Below are 20,335 nucleotides of genomic sequence, written 5' to 3' on the forward strand. Positions count from 1 at the left end.
TACAAACAAAAGTATGTAAGATAAGCTGCCAAACTGGCTTTTATTAGAATGAAATAACCATCTGATTGTACTTTAGGTTGGTCTGGTTATAGTGAATTGAAGTGTGCTGTTAAGAACAAGATTTCAACAAGATTCAGCCAGCAAAATCAACATAGCCGGCTTCGAGAAGCCTGCTTTCTTCTGCCTCTGTCTGAAACCAACAGACAAATTAAAAAAACGAATTCAAGGTTTAAGACAAATCTGCCAGCGTCATCGGAGACCTTGACAGGCTACTGTAAAATACCCTCATCTCAGCTCCTTCCTCATACTTTACTCATCCTCACCCAACCACTTTGCTCTCCTATTGCCGTCTTCGTTGAACCCCTTCTCCTCCTCTCTTCTATGCACCTCTCTGCGTTCTTATCTTCTCCCCTGCAAAGCCACAGCTGATCGTCTCCACTCTCTAATTCAGCAGCTTATCTGGGCATGCAAGTTCCACAAATCTCCATGATCCCTGTCACCTCACAGCCATCATGGGAATCATGAGTCAGTGCTGCGGATAGATGACGGTGTGAGAGTCAATTGGGGGGGGAGTTAGAGGCGGCGACAGTAAGAGAGGAGGAAGAAGAGGAAGAGAAACCCGGAGGAAGCTGAGGTAGACAGAGAACGATATGGAGCAAGGGGAATGCAATGAAGTGCAGAAAAGAGGGAAAGGTAATACAAAAATGAGAAATAGGAACTAAAATAATGGAAATGAAAGCGCGAAAATAGTATCCTAGCGCATGGGCGTCCAGTCACAAATCATCGCTGCAGATTATGTCAAATATAGCAGATATGTAATTCGCAACAGAAGCAGGAGAGAAACAAAACAGATGTAGATAATGGTTATGAATAAATCAAAATATGGAGAGAGAGAGAGAGAGAGAGAGAGAGAGCCGCAGCTCCCCAGATGAAGACAGAGACAGACAGATTGTCGTTAGAGATTTGGTACAGATGTGTCGCACAAATCCTGATCTTTAGTCTGACAGGCACAAAGAACATCTCGCTGCCACACAGAGGCCCCTGTTAGTCCTCCTCTTGGGCTCCCCATCTCCACAAGCTTCTCCCTTTGTTGTCACTTCCTCTCATTTCTCGCCCCATTTCTCCATTTGCTTCACTCCATTCCTCAGGGGTTTTTTTCTTCTCTTTAGCTCTGCATCATCTCTTCCTTCTCTCGTTTTCTCAGCTCACCTCAACCTTCATGGTCCGGGTCCGACTCTTTCCCTGTCGTTTCTGCTCAACACTCTTTTGAGAGCGATGTTTCATTAAAAAGCTTCAAAAGTCGGTTTCTGCTGCCCTCTCGGCCCCCTCTCTTCTGTCCCTGTCTCCCGTTGTGTCACTCTCTTGGTGGATTCTTCCTTGTCTCTCTCCACTAATGAATTTTGGGCACTTTGCAGCCACAGATGGTGCAGCAGGCGGCCGCTGGTGGCAGAGCCCTGGCTTAACAAAGAGGGAGAGAGAGGGAGAGAGAGCAGCAGCAATAAACTGTCTGCCGTTACCTCTTTTTAAAAAGGATGATAGAAACCAACACATCATGCGTACAGTACGCCCACAACTAAACCCCTCTTCCACCCAGTTGCATGGAGATACTGAAATATGCACTTTAGCCAGACAGACCACTTACTCTCTTTTAATGTACTTTCACTTTTTGCCCCTTTCTCCACCACCCATCTTTCTGGCTTTCTGGGTTAATAGAACACTATGGGAATCGCCTCGGCGTGACAACTAAGGAAGCTCCAATGACACCATGGCTGTCAGTGACAGACAGGTCGAACTGTGCTGGGGCCCCGTCCCCTCATATTATCACAGTCGACCGCCCCTCTCAAATCATTCTCGTTTTCTTCCCTTGAAGAAACTATAGCTCCCTCAGCTTATCTTGGTTAGCTTGGATTTTCTGCTTAACAGTTCACAGACGACCCGTTAAGGACACGTCGCCGAACGCAGTTCCTGGTTCTAGTCTGGATTTGTTGAGTAAGTACTTCCTAAGAAGTATATTTAGACACTACATAATAATTGGGTAGTGTTCTCCCGACAGCTCGCTGGTGTCGTCGGTATCTGCGTAGCGATATTATCTGCGTAGCGATATTATCTGCGTTTCGGCGAGCCTACCAGGTCTTGGTTAGCATTTGTTTGCTATTCGAGCCGAATACCCGGAGTTCTGCTAACGTCTCACGACGAGCGAACTCTTACGGTACACTATAGCGGGCTAAACCCCCGTTTGCTAGAGCAATTTACCGTCAGGCTACCGCTAAGTGCAGTGCATTGTTCATATATTTCCCTCCCTTCTCAGTTACCATGTCGGCCGCTACCTCCACCAAAGGGTCGGAACCGAAGGCTAATGAAGCTGCATCCCGCCCATGCCCTGCGTCATGCGGGTCGTACATCTCGGGCAAGGACCCTCATCCTATGTGCATAGCATGCATGTGCGCGGTGGCCGTCAAAGCATTGGGTGGCAGAAATACTCCTGACGGACGAGCCGTGGCCTCTCCCCATACGGGACCTTCTTTCCCAGGCAGGCGGGGAGATCTATCACCCTCACCCAGACCGAATGGCACTCTGGGCTTGGCCTGTGAGAGGTGGAACCTGAACACAGCGTGCCTGCATGAACGTGTCATTGACACCATTCAGAGTGCAAGAGCTGCCTCCACTCTCTCTCTTTACAGTGGTAAATGGCGGGTTTTTGAGGAGTGGTGCCGTTTGAGGCACACCATTCCTTTCCAGTGTTCAGTAGTGGACCTACTGTGTTTTTTTACAATATTTAGTAGTTTATTTAGCGGCTATCTCAGCCTGTCATGTCGGCTTTGGAGAGAAGCCGGTGGGCAGCATCTTTTAGAAAATCCAGTAATCCGCCTTTTTTTTTGTACATAGTGTTTATTAATTTACCTCTATTGTTTTTAGCCATTTTCTCATGTGTTTGTCATACTGTATTGTACCTGTGTTGTCTGGACTGTGGTACTGCCTCTTGGCCAGGTCATCATTGAAAATGAGAATTGGTTCTCAATTGATTTTACCTCGTTAAATAACGGTCTAATAAAGAAAAAGGGTCTAATAACACATTATATCTGGTGCGAGCACTGCATGTGTATGTGAGTAGATTGGCAGATTTCAGGACAGCAGATCAACTGTTTGTGTCCTGGGCCACTCCTCACAAAGGCAAGCCATTATCCCGCCAGAGGCTGTCCCACTATATTGTAGAGGCCATATCTCTAGCCTATAGTTGTAGGGGTCTGCAGCCCCCCGAGGGTTTGAGGGCTCATTCCACAAGGAGTATGGCCACTTCATGGGCCATGTTCAAGGGTGTTCCAGTGCAGGATATTTGTGCTGCAGCGAGCTGGTCTACGCCTCACACCTTTGTAAGGTTTTACAGACTAAATGTCTCAGGGCCGTCCTTAGCACATGCTCTGCTAGAGGCCAACGCACAAGAGTACCTGTGATAGTCATTACCGTGCTAAATAATTGTTGGCTTCTCCTATATTGAAACACCGAATGAAGTTAGAAGAAGAACTTAAGGTTACTTAACGTAACCCCGGTTCTTTGATAACACCAACACATCCCTCCTTGAATTTGACAGAGAAAGAAATCAGTCTAGAATGATTTGAGAGGGGCGGTCGACTATATAGGGGGGCGGGGTCCCAGCACAGTTTGACCTGTCTGTCACTGTGTCATTGGAGCTTCCTTAGTTGGTCACGCCGAGGCGATTCCCATATCAACACCTCACTCTGTTATCAAAGAACCGGGGTTACGTTAACTAACCTTAAGTTTCTTTCTGGCAAGCTTGTAACCTGTTTCCCCGCAAGGGAGTCTTTGGTGGGAAAAAAACACCCTGAAGTCCTGCTTCTTTCCCCATCTTTTCACCCCGCAGCACCACACCCTTTCCTTCTTTTCATTATTTTTAATTTTTTTTATCCCACTCACACTATCCCACTCACACCACTAGATTCAATACTTATTTCATTCTGGCCTTGGTCTTTGAGAGTCAGCGTGGGTGAAGGCACCAGTAATGGAAGTGTGCAAACTGTAAAATGACGGAGGGAGTGGGGTTTGGAACAATTACCTCATCAGTAAAAAAAACTCCAAGGTCTCATGGTTTCTATCCACTATAATATTTCTCTTATCAAGGTTATTGCTCACAACTGCAAAGATATCAACACATAACATTCCATAAATACACACACACACACACACACACACACACACACACGCATGTATGTATGGTATATTACCTGTTGATATTCACAAGCCTCTAAAAAGTACTATATATTATAATTTTATACACAATTGAAACAACGTCTGCAAGTCAACATTGCTTCATTTTATGCCTAAATGATCCTTCAGGACGCATCTCCTGCAGCTGCTGCAGGAGATGCTGCCCTTTTAGCTGTGAATGCCAGGCGAGCATGTTTGGTTACCTGAACCCGACCCTCAGCTCTAACATCATCCTGAGAGTCGATTGTGCACACTTAGTGTATCGTGTGTGGGCGTCCCTATATGGTCAGGGCATCCTGAGGTAACACTGAATGATTGATGAATTCTGGAAGATTTAACAAGCTCAAAAAGTACCGCTCTGTACTATTCTATGGAAACCTCTTTAGGGAGCTATGTATAGCACCTATGGGTGCATAGGTTAATTGTGCTAACTCAAGGGTGTCCCAGCTGTGGTGCACTTGAGAGTTCTACTATGATACATTTTAGGGCCAAACAATACCCCCCCAAAAGTTTTCCTCCCCTCTTCTCTCTCTTACACTCCCTTTTCTCATGTCTCTCTCCTCTCTGTCATCGTCATCGTCATCATCATCATCATCATCATCATCATCATCATCTCCCTTGACAACGATGGTTGCTTTCGGTGCCCCCGTTAAAGCTGTTCTCCCAAGCAGAGGTCAGAATTTCAAGTCCGGTGTCTACTGAAACTTTTTGGGACAGTGGGCAGCATCACCTTGCTGTGCTGTTGTACTCTTGACATTATAGACTAAGCACATAAAATGCTGGACTTCCAGGGACTCAACACAGAGTATTGAGTTAGACTTGAAGTTCCATCTGTTCCCCCCTGGTGTTACATGATTTTCTGTGTGGCGCTTTTCTGGAGGTGTAATGGCTGTGTTACATGTTATGTAAAAGAATACATTTAATACTGTCTCACATGTTTTTGCACTTCCTTTAATAAGGCAGAGCATTTCTTCTGCTGCTCACTTTTAATCACTAATTACTTTAACAAACTGAGCATGGGCGATGTGAATATCATCTATTTTGTCACAGAATAAGTAATTTTATCATGGTAATAATATATATATTATATATATTGATATAGTACATAATCTTAACATGTTTAAGATGATAAACTAGCTAACAAAATGCATTTGCATCGCCCTTTTGAAAACAAGAGTCAGAAGTCAGGAAATGAGAACAAATAGTTTATGATCTACAAAATAAAAGTCATGAAGAAAGACAAAGAAAACAAATGCGCTTCAAGATGGCTTTAAAAAACGTGAACCCATTTGGCTTCTCTGAGATTTAATAATGTCTGTGTTTGGCAATCAAATTCAACAAATGATTTTACTTTTCAATTAATCTTTTCAGTCAATAGATAAATAACTTAGTCTTTAAAATGTCAGCAAAATAGAGGGAAATGCCCATCACAATATCCCCTTGCCCACAGTCTTTAAACCAGTCCAAAAACCAAACAATATTCCCTTGATAGGAAGTGAAGAAAAGTTGATCAATTGACCCTTCTCTAACCTCGGCCCCACGGCTTCTCCGTAAAGCTGTCAGAGTTAAAATGAAGCCCACACTGTCACTAACTGCACTCAATGAATAAATGTGTATTTTCTTTTGAAAAACAGAAAAGCAATTTCAGAGAGAAGTGGATAGAAATGGCTACAATATGCATTTGAAGAATGTATATCCAGGATGTCAAACTCACTCAGCAGTAAAATCGGGTTAGAAAGGTAAATGTGTGCTAACGTACTCTGCTAATGTTAGCTCCAGAGCTTTTTACGTTGAAACGTAACGTTTTAGAAACATGTATCTCCCAGCAACCACTCCGGGTACAAGTATCACAACGTTTAACAGTGACTAGCTCGAAATCCACAAAACCACGCTGAAAATAAAGACAATCTGAAACAATTGCACGAGAGTGTATGCAGCAGAGCCGGTTGAACCCTGGTCGGACCTGGACGATGTTACGCTGCCATTTGTCACTCTGAGAAACTCAAGCAGTAGTTTTAAAGAAATAGCTACCTCGGTTAAAAAAAACTAAACATAGTATCTCTAACCAGTTCGCACATCGCCTCAGGATGTCTGTCTTCACATCTCCCAAGTCTAAACTGAACTTAATTACTGCTTAATCCAATCATGAAAGGAGATGATGACTGTATCATCTCCTCTCTTGCCCAGACTAACACTCCTCACTTGCTCATAGAGACTGTGTCCCTCCTTCTACCTCCCTCCCAGAGGAATAAGCACAAAACAAGTTTCCTCCCATTTTTTTCTTTTTTCTCGATTCATCTATCATCATTGCTCTTCCCCTCTCTGCTTCTCCCTGTGTCGTTTTCTCATTCTCCGTCATTCCCTGAGGTAGGCGGCGGTGCGGGGGAAACTGACAGCCATCATTGCATCGTTTGTAGGCTGGGCTGCTAATCTGCATGGCGTTAATAATTGATTAAAGCCTGCAACCACAGCTCTATGATGGACCCTCTCCTCCTCCATCTCTCTCTCTCATTCGTTCCATCTTTACTCCTCCGCCTCTCAACATACTCCCACTTCACGTCCCCCATGCTATCAAAAAGCATTTCTCAAGCATTTTTCTTCATTTTCTCTCTTGATGAATTTACTGAACCATCCTAATTCTTTTTTTCTTTCTCATACATACACAAACACACTCTGTGCCATCCTCTCTCTCTCTCTCTCTCTCGCTGGGAAACCTCTTCTTCTCTGTTCCAGCTTCTCATCCACCTGTTCAGTTTTTCAGATGAGCCCTTTCAAGTCGTTTAGCTGTCTCTGTCTTGTGAGCTGGCTTTATGTATCCCTTTCTCAAACAGCAACTGAACAATGCTGTGTCAATGCCTCGCCACCTGTCCTACCTTAGGCAGCAGCACTTTGGACACACAAACACACACACACATATATATATCACTTTTTTTTTTACTTGACAACATAATCCTGCCATGCTGCTGTCTGTGATTTATGAGACCAAGTTAAAAGGATGTGAGGGTTCTCTCTTCCCTTCACCTCTCTCTTTTCTTATATCCTCAGGGTGTGTGTGTGTGTGCGTGCGTGTGTGTGTGTGTGTGCATTGTGAAGGAGGGGGAGCATCTACACAGGGTGAAGTCACTTGTGTCCCCCTGTGATTTCTAACCACAAGCTCTTGCACCAAAGCACTGCATGTACAATGAAAAGAAAAAAAACATGCACCTACAGCTAAACATAAATATGTAATAATACACATATCTACACGCACACACACACACACACACACACACACACACACAGGCCTGTATTTGTCTGGATTACCAACCAGGCAGCATGGGCAGGTGCCCTGGGGGTCCCAGACACTGAAGGCCTCAGGTTCGTTGTGTGGCAACTACTTTGTGGATAAATTGCATGTAAAGTTGATTGTGAATATGCACAATTTGAATATGATATAATCAGAAAAGACATGGGCCTTAGGGTAGGCTGATCATATCTTTAAACCGCCAAATTCATGTGTTCAATTCATACGTGTGATGTTGTTATATTGGAGTGGATAATAATAAGTGTGACAGAACATGATGAATGTCTAGCTAAGCACTAAAAACAAGTACTAAATAGTAAATTCTGTTGAAAATCTGGACAATTTAGTAGTGAGCATGTTGCACAGAAAATCCCGGTTAGGATGTCTGGAGCTGTAGAACTGCCATATCTCAAGACCTAGCTTCTTATGTCTAAACCTGGGTATTGGTGTCACGCGGCGGGAACTGTGGAGGAGGACTCGGACACAGAGTGGAGATTTAACTAACCGTATATTTATTCCATAACAAAAAAATCACAGGGAAAAAACCTGGAAACAACTAACAAAAAATCACAGGGAAAAAAAACCTGGAAACGACTAACACTAAGTTCCTGGACATGACCATGACTAGGCGTGTGTGCAGGACGAAGGATCAGACACACTGGACCAGGACAAGGGGAGACACAGACTATAAGGACACATGAGGGAAGTGGGGACACAGGTGGACACAATCAGGAATCAGGGAAGACAATCAGACTGGTGACACAAGAGGAAGGGCACGGAACCTGAAACGAGAGGAGAGTTAATTTCCAAAATAAAACAGGAAGTCACAAAACAAACATGGAGACAGGACAAAAACCCAACCTGACATACAGGTGTGACAATTGGTCCCCCATATTTTTTGTATACCGATCTTAATGTGTCCATATTAAAATATTCCTTGACTACGCTGCAATTCAGAGGTAAATATTGTGCTTTTTGCTCCACTACATTTATTTTAGAACGTTAATTACTTACATTAAAGTGATGGCCATCAATAATGCATCAATCATTTTAATAGAATGATATAAGGCAATACATTCATCTGAAATGTTCTTTCGTTTTAGTTTTTACAGTAAAATCTAGAATGTACAGCTTTTACTTGTAAGTAGTATTTCCACACTTTGGTATTGCTACTTGTACTTAAAGCTAAAGTTATTTTTGGCTACAAACAAGTATTACAAAATCCCTAAGCTATCACAACAGCACTAGGATCAGAGAATGTTAACCAGAACTACACGCAAATATTTGTGTTGTTAAATTACAAACTAACTGACACAAAACAAACCTGAGGCAGTATAGTATTCTACCAAAGCATACTGGGGTTTAGCATCTCTATTCTCCTATGTGTACTGTACCTGATGGATATTCAAAGGAAACAGGATGCATACTTAATTAGCATTTTCCTTTGCCAAACACATACATGTTTTAGCTGCTGCGGTATTTCCCAGCTGCACAATCAATCTCACCCTTTTGTATAGAGACACACTCGGCACATATATGTTTGCTGCACTCGCAAACTCATCTTTACCCTGCAGACGCATAAATTCATAATAATGTCTTAAGGCAGCCATCCACAGCAACATAAACCCATTTAGAGAAATCTAAGCAGCAGGAGGCATCGTGGTTTGTGTGTTTGTGTGTTTGTGTGTGTGTGTGTGTGTGTGTGTGCGTGTGTGCGCGCGCGCGTGCATGGGGGCTTGGCTGGGGCCGGGGCTTTGGCTCCAGCCAATCTGCCCAAGCTGTTAGTCACGACGCTGTGACACCCCCACATCCCAGGCACTGCACGGGCCATTAAGGAGCAGCAGCACAGCCGTAGGATGACCTCACACACATCCACACATGAGCACACATCAGCACACAAACACAGAATATTGTTTTTGTTGTATCTGTCTCTCATTCTCCTTTAACCAAACGTTCTACCTTCCGCCTGGGGAGCTGACATGGCGTGAGCCAGCCAAATGGGAATCATCTATTCAATTACTAAATTAAATCCAGAGCCCCTGAGGGCCCAGGAGGCTCAAGAGGAGGCTAATTGAGAGGAAGGGATCCTCGCAGGAACCCCAGTGTTGATCTAAATTCTGACCCTCGCCACTGCAGGCAGCATAGGGACAGGGCCCAAGATATGATCTCTAGAAACAAAGCGAGAAGGGTGAGAGCTGTATGACTCGATGAGAAAAGTGGATAAATTATTTATTTTTGGATTAACTTTCAACCTAATCGTGGATAGTTGGTGGGGCAATATATCTCCATTGAGACCCCCAGAGAGTGGTTGTGTACTATGGCAAAGGGGAAAAGGGCATTTTATGAACCCCTTTTTGGACTTTAATTGCGCTGATCTATCGATGCAATAAAAGAAGTTGCAAAAAAAAAACAGTGTTCCAAGGAGTGTTGAGTGGTTTCTCGGCCTCCAAATGCTCCCCATCTAGAGGGGAAAGTTGTTTCTGTTAACGTTAAAAGGCATTTAATTAAATTTCAATCGAGATAATAACCCCTTCCCCAAACCGGTTAAGAGGGAGAGATGGATAGACCAGAGTACAGGTGAAAAGGGGAGCCCCATGGCCATGATAGATTGGATGTTTAAAGCAGGAGAAAGCCCGTCACTTGTTAAAATTTAAATTGATCAGTTAAACCTCAATGAAGCGGCCGGATCTTAAAAAAGATGAAGGTGAACTTCTCATCTGAGGATAACCTCAAGGGGAAACCTGTTGTCATTATTGTTGCTTTAACAACAGGTCAGGGTTAGGGTTAGGGTTAGGGGTGAGACAGATCTGTGTAAGTATATTTCTGCTCTGAAAATGAATCCAATTAGTGTTGTAGTCCGTTTTGGAACTCTGACATTACTGTTGATAATGCCGCCACCTTCTGTACAACCAACATCTTCACTCGCCAACCAAAAATGACCCGACCTTTAAGCTGAGTCCATTGCTCAATACGACTTTATTACTTTATTGACTGGACGGGCTTAACAGTGCCAGTGCTGCACTGTAGACATTTCATCCTGAATGTCAGACTGCTGATGTCATAGTTGCTGGACCCACGTTCATGAAACCATAGAGCCATGTAATCATCTAAACCCCTGAACTCCCCCTTGCTTCGCTCCACTCTCTGCTCTTTATGAGTGGGTAGGACGGGTGCTGGCCTGGAGCCTGACCACAACATTACATTCTCCTTACTGATGCGTTGCAATATAAGTAATCACCACCAGTAATCGCATTATTACATTCACGCAGCATCTGTGTGACTTGAAGAGGAGCGGGGACTCGCTGCAAGCTGAATTTTGCATTGGATTACATTTCAGTGTTTCCCGTGGTTATGGCTGGCTATTACTATTATCACCTTTCTTGCTAGACAGGATAGGAGCGCAGTGGAACAGAAAGTGAAAATGTCACTGGGGTTTTAGAGGGTAGAGAAGCGGTTTTGAGGGGGAGCGTGGTAAGAGGCTCCGGTGCACAGGGCAGAGTGTGTTTCTGACGTGGTGTGTGGCGAGGGGCAACGTGCCGACCCCTGCTCATGAATAAGACATTGGCTGAGAGGGCTGCCGGGGTGCCCGCTGTCCATTTGCCATTTGCACGCTTGGCCAAAGCCATGGAGGACGACTGGTGAGGGAGTGCTGTATGGAGTCACTCTAGGAATACAGCGTGGAGATACAGAGTACACAGAGGAGGCTGCTGCATACAGCTGTGCCATTTGTGGGTTGAGGTTTTGAGGTCTACTACACTCCCGTAATTAATTATGTCAACATGTCAAGGGAAAGCATCTGGGATTGTGATTTGTATGTCTTTGGGTCTCCACATCACAAAACAACAGACAATTCTCTATATTTCTGTTCAATTTGTATCAGGTATGTGACACCAGTCTAAAGTATAGAAATAGCTGCAGGGGAAGATTTAGTAATGAAGTGCAGAACATCTCCAGTGCCTTCTTTGGATACGGATATTTGCCTTTATCATTTCCAGATTTGGACGTGAGCTCACAAATTGATTGAGGTAGCTTTTGGAATTAAAATAACAAATCAAAACATTACCGTTATTTTGTTCCTTAAACTCAGGCTAGAAAACCAAAAATGACTTTCATCCAAAACGTATCCGACCCATCCCCCCATGGGATCTGGCCGGCCCCCCATCTTTCTTAAATTTCTCTTTTTCTTCTCCACCCAACCAAGGCAGATGGAAATCAATAGAAAATCAAGAAAAATGACGGAAAATAAGTTGATCGTGAAATGGTCTGAACTTTTACTTAAAAAGGAGCTTCTGAACACAGGGAGGCAGACCTACATACCAGTCACAAGGACTTTGAAGCCGAGGCCTTGTGGATGTAAAGCGACAAATTAAGGGGAAGAGGCGGATGCAAGTAGCTCTGATGTCAAAAACACTGGATGAAATGGTACAAATAAGTGATGTGCTTTTAAAACAACCTGACACGTGTGCAGAAAGGCTAACCCCTGTTCAACATGATTGTTACAGTAAAATATTACTATTTGCAGTCACTAAGTTATGTAAAGCGTCACTAATAGGATTTTCGTATTTCATTTTACTATGTCAAGTAATGCATTACCACACATAATGTGTTTTTGTGTGTTTATTTTCATTTTTTTCACTCTTCCACACTGCGTCACCAGAAAAAACAACAACACTATAAGCAAGAAGCAATTTTGATATTCTACGTCTGTCAAACTGAGCGGCAATGAGCTCATCCAAACAAAATACGAGGGCATACGAGCATCTGATTATGGGAAAAATAATTATGTAGGGCAAATAGATATTAGCCCAGTTACAAAAAGCAAAAGGGGCGATGCTAGTACATTATACAAAACGGTTAGAAAGGTGAGATGTTGTCAATATATTGTTGCCATAGGAACAAAACCCACACAGAGCGCTGAATCGTTCCCCAGCTCCCTGCAAGTTATTTTCTGCCAGGAGACAAAAGCGATATGGACACACGCCCCGAGGCATAACAATACTTCCCACCACTGGATTTGTAATGATCTGCGATACACTTGAGCTTCTGTGCTTTGATTACCTGCCATAAAACAACATCACCCTTTTACAATTTATGATGCCTCATCATACTTCTGTGGTTATGTTGGCGAAAGTAAAGCAAAAGTAGGTAATATGTAATATATCACATTTTTAAGGAAAGTTACTCAACATTGATAATGACTGGAAACACAGCACCAGTTCTGCCCGCTCCGTCTTCCTATTGGAGTTCTGATTGGAGTCTGTGCCATCCTCGCGTACACCAGTGTGATACCTGCCTGCTCAAATGTAAACAACTCCAACTGGTTGACACAGCCTTAACCTCGAAGCCCATGGGTCTCCTCAAGCTTTTAATACACCTTTCAAATGAAAAATGTGTACTTCAGGAGGCAGCGGGATGGTTCTTCGGAGCTGTTAGCCACTGACCTTGTGGCTCACAGTGCCTGTCAGAAGATTGACACATCCAACCCAAATACACCAGGCCAAAGAAATTAGGCAATAAACCAGGCAAAGGACTGGAGGCACCCAGCTGAAAGCGTCAGCCACTACAGCTTCAACTGGGTTCAGTGGAGAAGCTAGACAAACAGCTGCGGCCCCATACTAAAATATCTCTTATATAATGAAGTGCTGCAGTGGAGGGAAAGACTGGGAGGAGGAAAAACACCCGGATTGATTGGGTCCGTCGAGACGAACCTGCAGAAAAACAAACGGCCCAGAGTTTTCCAAACCACCCAGCTTCTTAACCCATATGTCCAAAAAGGAAAACACAAGCTTGGCTCTGTGTGCAACAGTTGGATTAAGAACATTGAAACTTAAGTCTTTTAACTGATCCGGGAAATATTGCGCCAGTGTTCTACAACATTAGAAAACATAAGACTAAATGACAGAGATACCCGTGAGCAAGCAGTAGGCATTCATATTTAATTAGATCCCACCACATGGCTGCTACACGCTCAAGGATGCGGACAGAGGAGTAGAAAATGGGTGTTCATATCAGAGAGCCTTTAATTAGAGCTGAGTGAGAAACATCTAAGCCCAGGAAGCGTGCTCAGCTGGGACTTTGGATGGACTGGAAGCGGAGGAAAGAGATAAAAAAAATAATGAAACAATTGGATTCATAAAAAGAAGAAGAAAAGAACTTGGTAGGGTACACTGGTGTGAGATGATTGATGGAGTTGTTGGAGGTGTAAGACAACAGAGGGTCCTCGCCCTGTAGGAGGGAGACATTTGGTACAGTGGTTAATTAAAGGTGATAAAAGCAGACTCCTCTGAGTGAGGAATGTAACGGAGGAACGAAGTGGATGGAAATAGATTGAAGCGCGGAATCCTGTGGAAAGGCTGTAGGTCGGACGGGGTCAGAAGACTTGGGCTGGTCCAATCGAGGAAGAACAAAGGTAAACAAGGGAGACAAGGAGCATGAGAGAGAGCGAGAGTAGTAGAGGTGGTGCTAATGAAACATAGGGAGGGGAACAAGCCACAACACAGAGAGAGAAAGAAACACTGACTCATGGAAGGACTGGGAGCCGAATGCAGTTGTGGACGAAATAAGAAAAACTCATTTCCATTACATTACATTACATTACATGTCATTTACGACGGAAGATGTAGAGAATTTCTTCTGTCCTGATGTCAATGGGAAGCTCGTTCCACCAATGAGGAGCCGGCACAGCAAACAGTTGTGATTTTGTTGAGTGTTTAGCTCGAAGTGAAGGAGCTACGAGCCGATTGGCAGATGCCGAGCGAAGTGAACGGGCTGGGGTGTGAGGTTAGACCATGTCCTGGATGTAGACCGGACCCGATCTGTTCGCAGCACGGTACGCAAGTACCAATGTTTTGAAGTGGATGAGCGGAGTAGTGTGGGTAAATTTCGGGAGGTTGAAGACCAGTCGAGCAGCTGCATTCTGGATGAGCTGTAGAGGTCGAATGGCATTAGCAGGTAGACCTGCCAGGAGGGAGTTGCAATAGTCCAGCCGTGAGATGACCAGAGCCTGGACCAGAACCTGTGCCGCCTTCTGAGTGAGAAGAGGTCGTATTCTCCTGATGTTGTACAGCATGTACCTACAGGAGCGTGTTGTTGTGGTGATGTTGGCAGTCAGGGAGAGTTGACTGTCGAGCGTCACACCAAGGTTCCTGGCAGTCGGAGTCGGAACCAGCACTGAGTTGTTGAAGTTAATAGTCAGGTCGTGGGTGGGAGAGCCTTTTCCTGGAAGGAGGAGAAGTTCAGTCTTGTCCGGGTTAATTTTCAGGTGGTGAGCAGACATCCACTGAGAGATGTCGGTCAGACATCCACTGAGAGATGTCGGTCAGACAGGCAGAGATTTGTGCTGCTACCTGTGTTTCAGATTGGGGAAACGAGAGGATCAGTTGGGTGTCGTCAGCATAGCTGTGGTAGGTGAAGCCATGCGAGCGAATGACAGAGCCAAGAGAGTTGGTGTACAGAGAGAAGAGAAGAGGACCAAGGACTGAACCCTGAGGGACCCCAGTAGTCAGAGGACAAGGCTCAGACACAGATCCTCTCCAGGTTACCCGGTAAGAGCGGTCGGTGAGGTAGGATGAGAAGAGTGAGAGTGCGGTGCCTGAGATACCAGGTCCTGGAGGGAGGAATTGTGGATCTGGTGGTTCACTGTGTCAAAGGCAGCGGAAAGGTCTAGAAGGATAAGAACAGAGGAGAGAGAGGCTGCTCTAGCTGTGTGAATCTGCTCCGAGACAGCAAGGAGGGCAGTCTCTGTTGAGTGGCCTGTCTTGAATCCAGACTGGTGGGGGTCTAGAAGGTTGTTACTGTGAAGTTATTTACAGAAGTCGGTCAGAGGCATCTTCAAAGTTTCGGACTCTATCTAAGAATGTCAAGCCACCCAGCCAGATTTCAGCCCACTCTGAATGCTGGACCTCTGAGAGAAAGACGTCTCTCTCCATTCCGGTGGCTCAGACAGCGGCAGCGCATATAGTCGCAGAAATTGTGCGTCCAATTCCCTCTAATCTTTCCTCGCTCTAAATAGTACGGCACTGCTTTTACTTTTTTTTTTTTTTTAACAAGCAAGGCAGGGAGGTTGTTGAGATTTTGACTTTCTCCCAGAAGGGCCAATGAATTGGAGAGCTGTAGCAGAGCGTACTGTGTGATGAAGATTGAGGTATAACTCCTTGATGAAAAACATCTTATTTCCCTCCATAACCCTGGCCACATGCCTCAGCAGTCCTTTTGCAATCTGCAATGCTTGCATGAACTGTCAGCGAGCAGCATTATCTAGGATCCCAAACGTCTACCTTTGTACAATGTTTCACAACCTTCACAAATACTACTGGCTCACACCTACACACTCTACACTTCACCTTGTGAGCCGGCAGATAAGTGTGCAAACCTGTAAATCCATCGGGATCAAGTGGAGGATAAATGCTGTAAATGAAATGTCTTCAAACGTGTGTACGTCTGGCTTTAATGTACACAACTTCTTTTTTTAAAGTCACATGTGCTGTGGGGATTGCTCCGGGATATGGCATCACAATCATTTAGAAGTTGTAGCTGGAGAAAGAAAGTCATCGCTTTTAGAAGCAAAGGGAAGGGGACGGCAATGAGCGGGAAGAGGACCACAAAAATAGGAAGGTGAAAGAGAGAGACACTGCGAGTGTAAGCAAAAGCAACCAAGAGCAACGACGAGACGATGGAAAAGGGAAAGCTCCGTTGTTTGTCGCAGTCATATTGCAAATCAGGGCAAGTGAGGTGAAGGGAGAGGAGAGAAATGGGAGAGGAGAGACAATATTGCACTAAATCAATTCAATTCAATTCAGTTTATTTTATATAGCCCAATATCACAAATTACGAATTTGCCTCAAATTTGCCTCAAATCAAGCAAGACTTAGGTGTGAAAATGGCCTCCAGTTTGGTTCGCCAGTACAACTGCCAAGCTATCAGCCTATCCCCTTCAGGCACATTCTCCACAACACAGGCACTCGCATTGAATGAAATAAAAATGTTTTTTCTTCTAGCAGATAATCAAGCTGCAGTTGCATGGTGCTGCATGTGTAATGTGTTTTCCCATGCTTTGGGTTATAATTCAGGACTAAAGGATTCTTAAACAATAACACAGACTGGGTCACTCTGCTGTCAAGATTGTACTGCAGGTGAGACATTGATTTATATTCCATGAAACCAGCTCAAAAGTGAGAAGAATAATTAAATAAGCCCAAAGACAGGAGGAACGACTTCAAGGAATTGCAATGGGAGCGAGTGATGGGAAAACAGACACACTGGAAGAAATGAGCAAGCTGTCTATCTCCAAGCACCCTTGACCTACTTGTCAGGCCTGGAGGCTGAGCCATAAAGCCCACCCTTCATTTGCATGGCAATACATTTTGGCAGCAGTTGCTTTGATGTCAATCAGGTGTCCTTGATGCATTTAAACAAACTGGTTTATCTGAATGAGGAGCGCTAGCCAGGAAGACGGATAAACAGAAAGCACCAGAGAGGTGTAAATTAAGGCTTGAAGGAAAGGAAGAGAGAATCTTCTATTAAGATTGTGAAATAAACTAGCATCTCCATTCCTGAAACCTGTCCCCACCCTCTGGAACCCCAACTCTTTAACTCTACCTCCCACAACCATCCCCCTGCCCGCCCCCTGGAGGCCGCTCATACTTCCTGTAAGTTCCCACTTTTCAGTGCCAGAAACTGGAGCTTGTTGCCATAGAAACAGCCTTGTATTGGAGGGGAGGGGGGAACAAAAAAACTCTGCCGCATTGCTTGACTTGGAAGGGTGTTTTGTATGTGTGTGCGTGCGTGCATGCGTTTATCTGATAGAAACCTTATGAATGAGTGTGCAATCAAGCACTTGTGGAGACGGGATGCTGTGTGTTTTTATACGGCTATTTGAGGGAGACAGACAGATGGAGGGAGGGAGAAACAATGTGCATGTATTAACTATGTTTTAAAGTACATTGTAAAGTAAAGTCAAATCTCGACTGTCCATCAACCCACTTTGCATGCTGTGTGTGTGTGTGTGTGTGTGTGTGTGTGTGCATCCTTAAACGTGTGAATGTGTGTTACTGATCATATTCCCAGCCCATTAATGTATATCATTAATGTAAATGAGACAGGATGTTTGAGCGGTGACATCACTTACATTTGCTGCATGCTTGCCAGGCTCATTAAGCACCATGGCCCATTTAAAGCCTCTCAGCCAATCCAAGGATTGCTTTGGTGGAATTGAATCTGTTCTGGATCCCAGAGACCTTAACAGCCTTTTCTGTTGACATGCTCCTTCCCCCCATCCCACTTCTGTGGCTCAGCCCCTCTGGTGACAGAGGTGACATAATGTATTAGACCATCACAGGAAGGTTACAGAGCCTTGGTCTGCGCCGCCCCCCCCCGCCCTCCATTCTCATTCAGGCCCAGCCTCGGCCTCCTTCGCCTTTCTAGCGTAGCAGCCCACGTCGTCTATTGATCCCACAATCTCATCAAGCACGTTTCCTTGAAGATGCAATTTCCCCACATCAACACACAGGGCCGGGGCACTTTGTTCTCGCCGCGCCCACCACGTCATTGATGTCGCTCACCGATTGCTTGCAGGCTCCTCATCCTCTCCTCCCCATTCTGCCGTCATTGCACTGTTGTCAGCGTCACAAAAAAAACAAAAAAACCCCCAGCAAATTCCACCTCTCCCCCCCCCCTCCGTCTCGGAGCAACGTCCACCCGCTGTCCACTTTCCATCGCTGCCTGTACTTTTGACTGAATGGGGTTCAGAGGAGTGCAGGCACGCACACTCAATACGTGTGAACAGACAAAATACACATGCGAACGCACACGCAAGCACAGGCATATGACCCTCATCAAAGCTGCGACAGCAAAGGCAGCGAGGGATTCATTGGGGAGGTATCCTCATTCTGAAAAAGAAAATCCTCCACTGAAAACTGTGTCACACTCAATCAAACCTTTACTGGTGTACACAAACAGCAGCTCTACACTGTACTGTACAGTATATAGCGAGTAGACTAATCTGTCAACTTAATCATTCTCTGTGTATTTGCTTTATCTCACCTTTATCCCCTTTCATTGCGCTTTGTTTTTGCACACATCCACGCATTCTTTAGTACACCCACAGAAATGCATTTACACAAATACACACACAAATCCCTCAGCTGGCCTTCAGCGGTGAGGTCATGGCGGTCTAAGTCTACACCTCGGGGCCTCCGAGACCTTATCCAATTCCTGCCTCCTCCTCTTTCTCCCATTTCTCCTCCTCCTCCCCTCTCGGCCCTCTCTAATCTGCTTCAATTTTCTTTCTCTGTAATCGTGTCGCAAACTCGTTTCAGATATGACTAACACATCCTCCCATCCATTACCCTTTCTTCCACTCCTTTTTCGCCTTCTTTCTTTAATTACCGAGGCAATCATATTTACCAATTCCCCCCCACTTGTTTATCCCTCCCCGCAACTGTTTGAATATTGAAATTGTAATATTTATTTGTCTTCTCTACTCTACATTCTTGGAGAAAAGAGCTAATGTAAGACAGAATCGTGGGGGATTTAATTGAGTGGGTCAGTGGCTTTAGGATGAATTATTAAATAAGCAACAAACATCGCCGACATGCAGGCGGCCGCACTGGTAAATCTGTGATTAAAAAATGCCACACGCTCTTTATGCATCCTCAGCTCCCCACCCTCCCACTTCTTCTCACCTCATCCCCCATATTGGATGTCAAAACTGTCTGTCACAGTTCTTTTTAGCAGGCAGACAAGACACAGACTTCTCTGCAAGTGGCCTTTGAGGCAATAATGTCAGTGTTTATTTTCCTGTGCCCGCAATTATGCTGCACGAAATTTGATGACAGTGTCACCTTGAGTTACGCCATTAAAACGGGGTGGGACAAACATGAAAGCCTGTGAGAACTAAAACAAATGCTGAATATTTTTAGGCACACGCAAGACATTTGGGTGCATGCGTGTCTCCCTGATTTACCTGCTGCCGTTGGATGCCTCTTAACTGATGGCGCAAAACTCCGAACTAGACAACAGTGCTCCTGCTTTTCTAACGATCACACATCTACAGCTTTTATGGCCTCTGACATTGTTTTTCCTGCAGAATAAAATACGATGGGACCAATTATCATGTCACTATTCATGCATAGGAGAAATGGCACAACTGCTATGGTGGGGAAAGACTGTGTACAATAGGATAAATAAGATGACTGTTGCTTCGATGATTCACAGAGCGGCAATCCGCATCCGCTATCTAAATGGAGAATCATCGGCCATGGCGCACGCATAACCGGACCCTCATCAAAGCCTGTCACTGTTGACACATTTGGCAATCAGCACAGAACTCCTCTGGAGGCCGGCCTGATTACCCTGTAGGGGGTAATGATATTTCTGAGTGTAATTAATCACGTGTCGAGCGCCACTTTCATTGGCAGATGTGAATCATGCGAGACATACATACAAGAGACCATTTTGGAAAAAAAGACACCTATTTCCCAGCTTACCTGGTGGTGGGAGAGACACACACATAAGTGGGCTTTGTTTCCAATGATACATTGACCTTGTTTCTGCTTGCTTATGAAACCGAAATTAGAAAGCCTCCACTGTCCGACCAATCCCTCCAAGTGTCTTGTTGCCGTGCTCTTGGTTTTAATCAGGAAAAGGATGGGACTTGCTGGCCTGTCTGAGGTAATCAACATCAGGGGCCATAAAGCGATGCTAATTGAATGGTCTCCTCATTGTCATTCACAGGGGGCATCTCTCCTCTCTCCCTTTCCCGACCAATCTGAATCTCCCATGCCTTTTTCTCTTGTATGCCTCTCATACAAGTCCCCTGGAGACCCTCCA

At 44.8% G+C, this 20,335-nt stretch overlaps 1 protein-coding gene across 1 annotated transcript in view; it reads right to left on the reverse strand.

Moving 5' to 3' along the window:
• The window catches only part of iglon5 (IgLON family member 5), a 96,168-nt gene that overhangs the window by 28,159 nt on the left and 47,674 nt on the right, over nt 1-20,335 (reverse strand). The gene's annotated exons all lie outside the window — the stretch shown is intronic.

This window comes from Cyclopterus lumpus, chromosome 16 (assembly GCF_009769545.1).
Source record: "Cyclopterus lumpus isolate fCycLum1 chromosome 16, fCycLum1.pri, whole genome shotgun sequence".
In the NCBI taxonomy this organism is placed as follows: domain Eukaryota; kingdom Metazoa; phylum Chordata; class Actinopteri; order Perciformes; family Cyclopteridae; genus Cyclopterus; species Cyclopterus lumpus.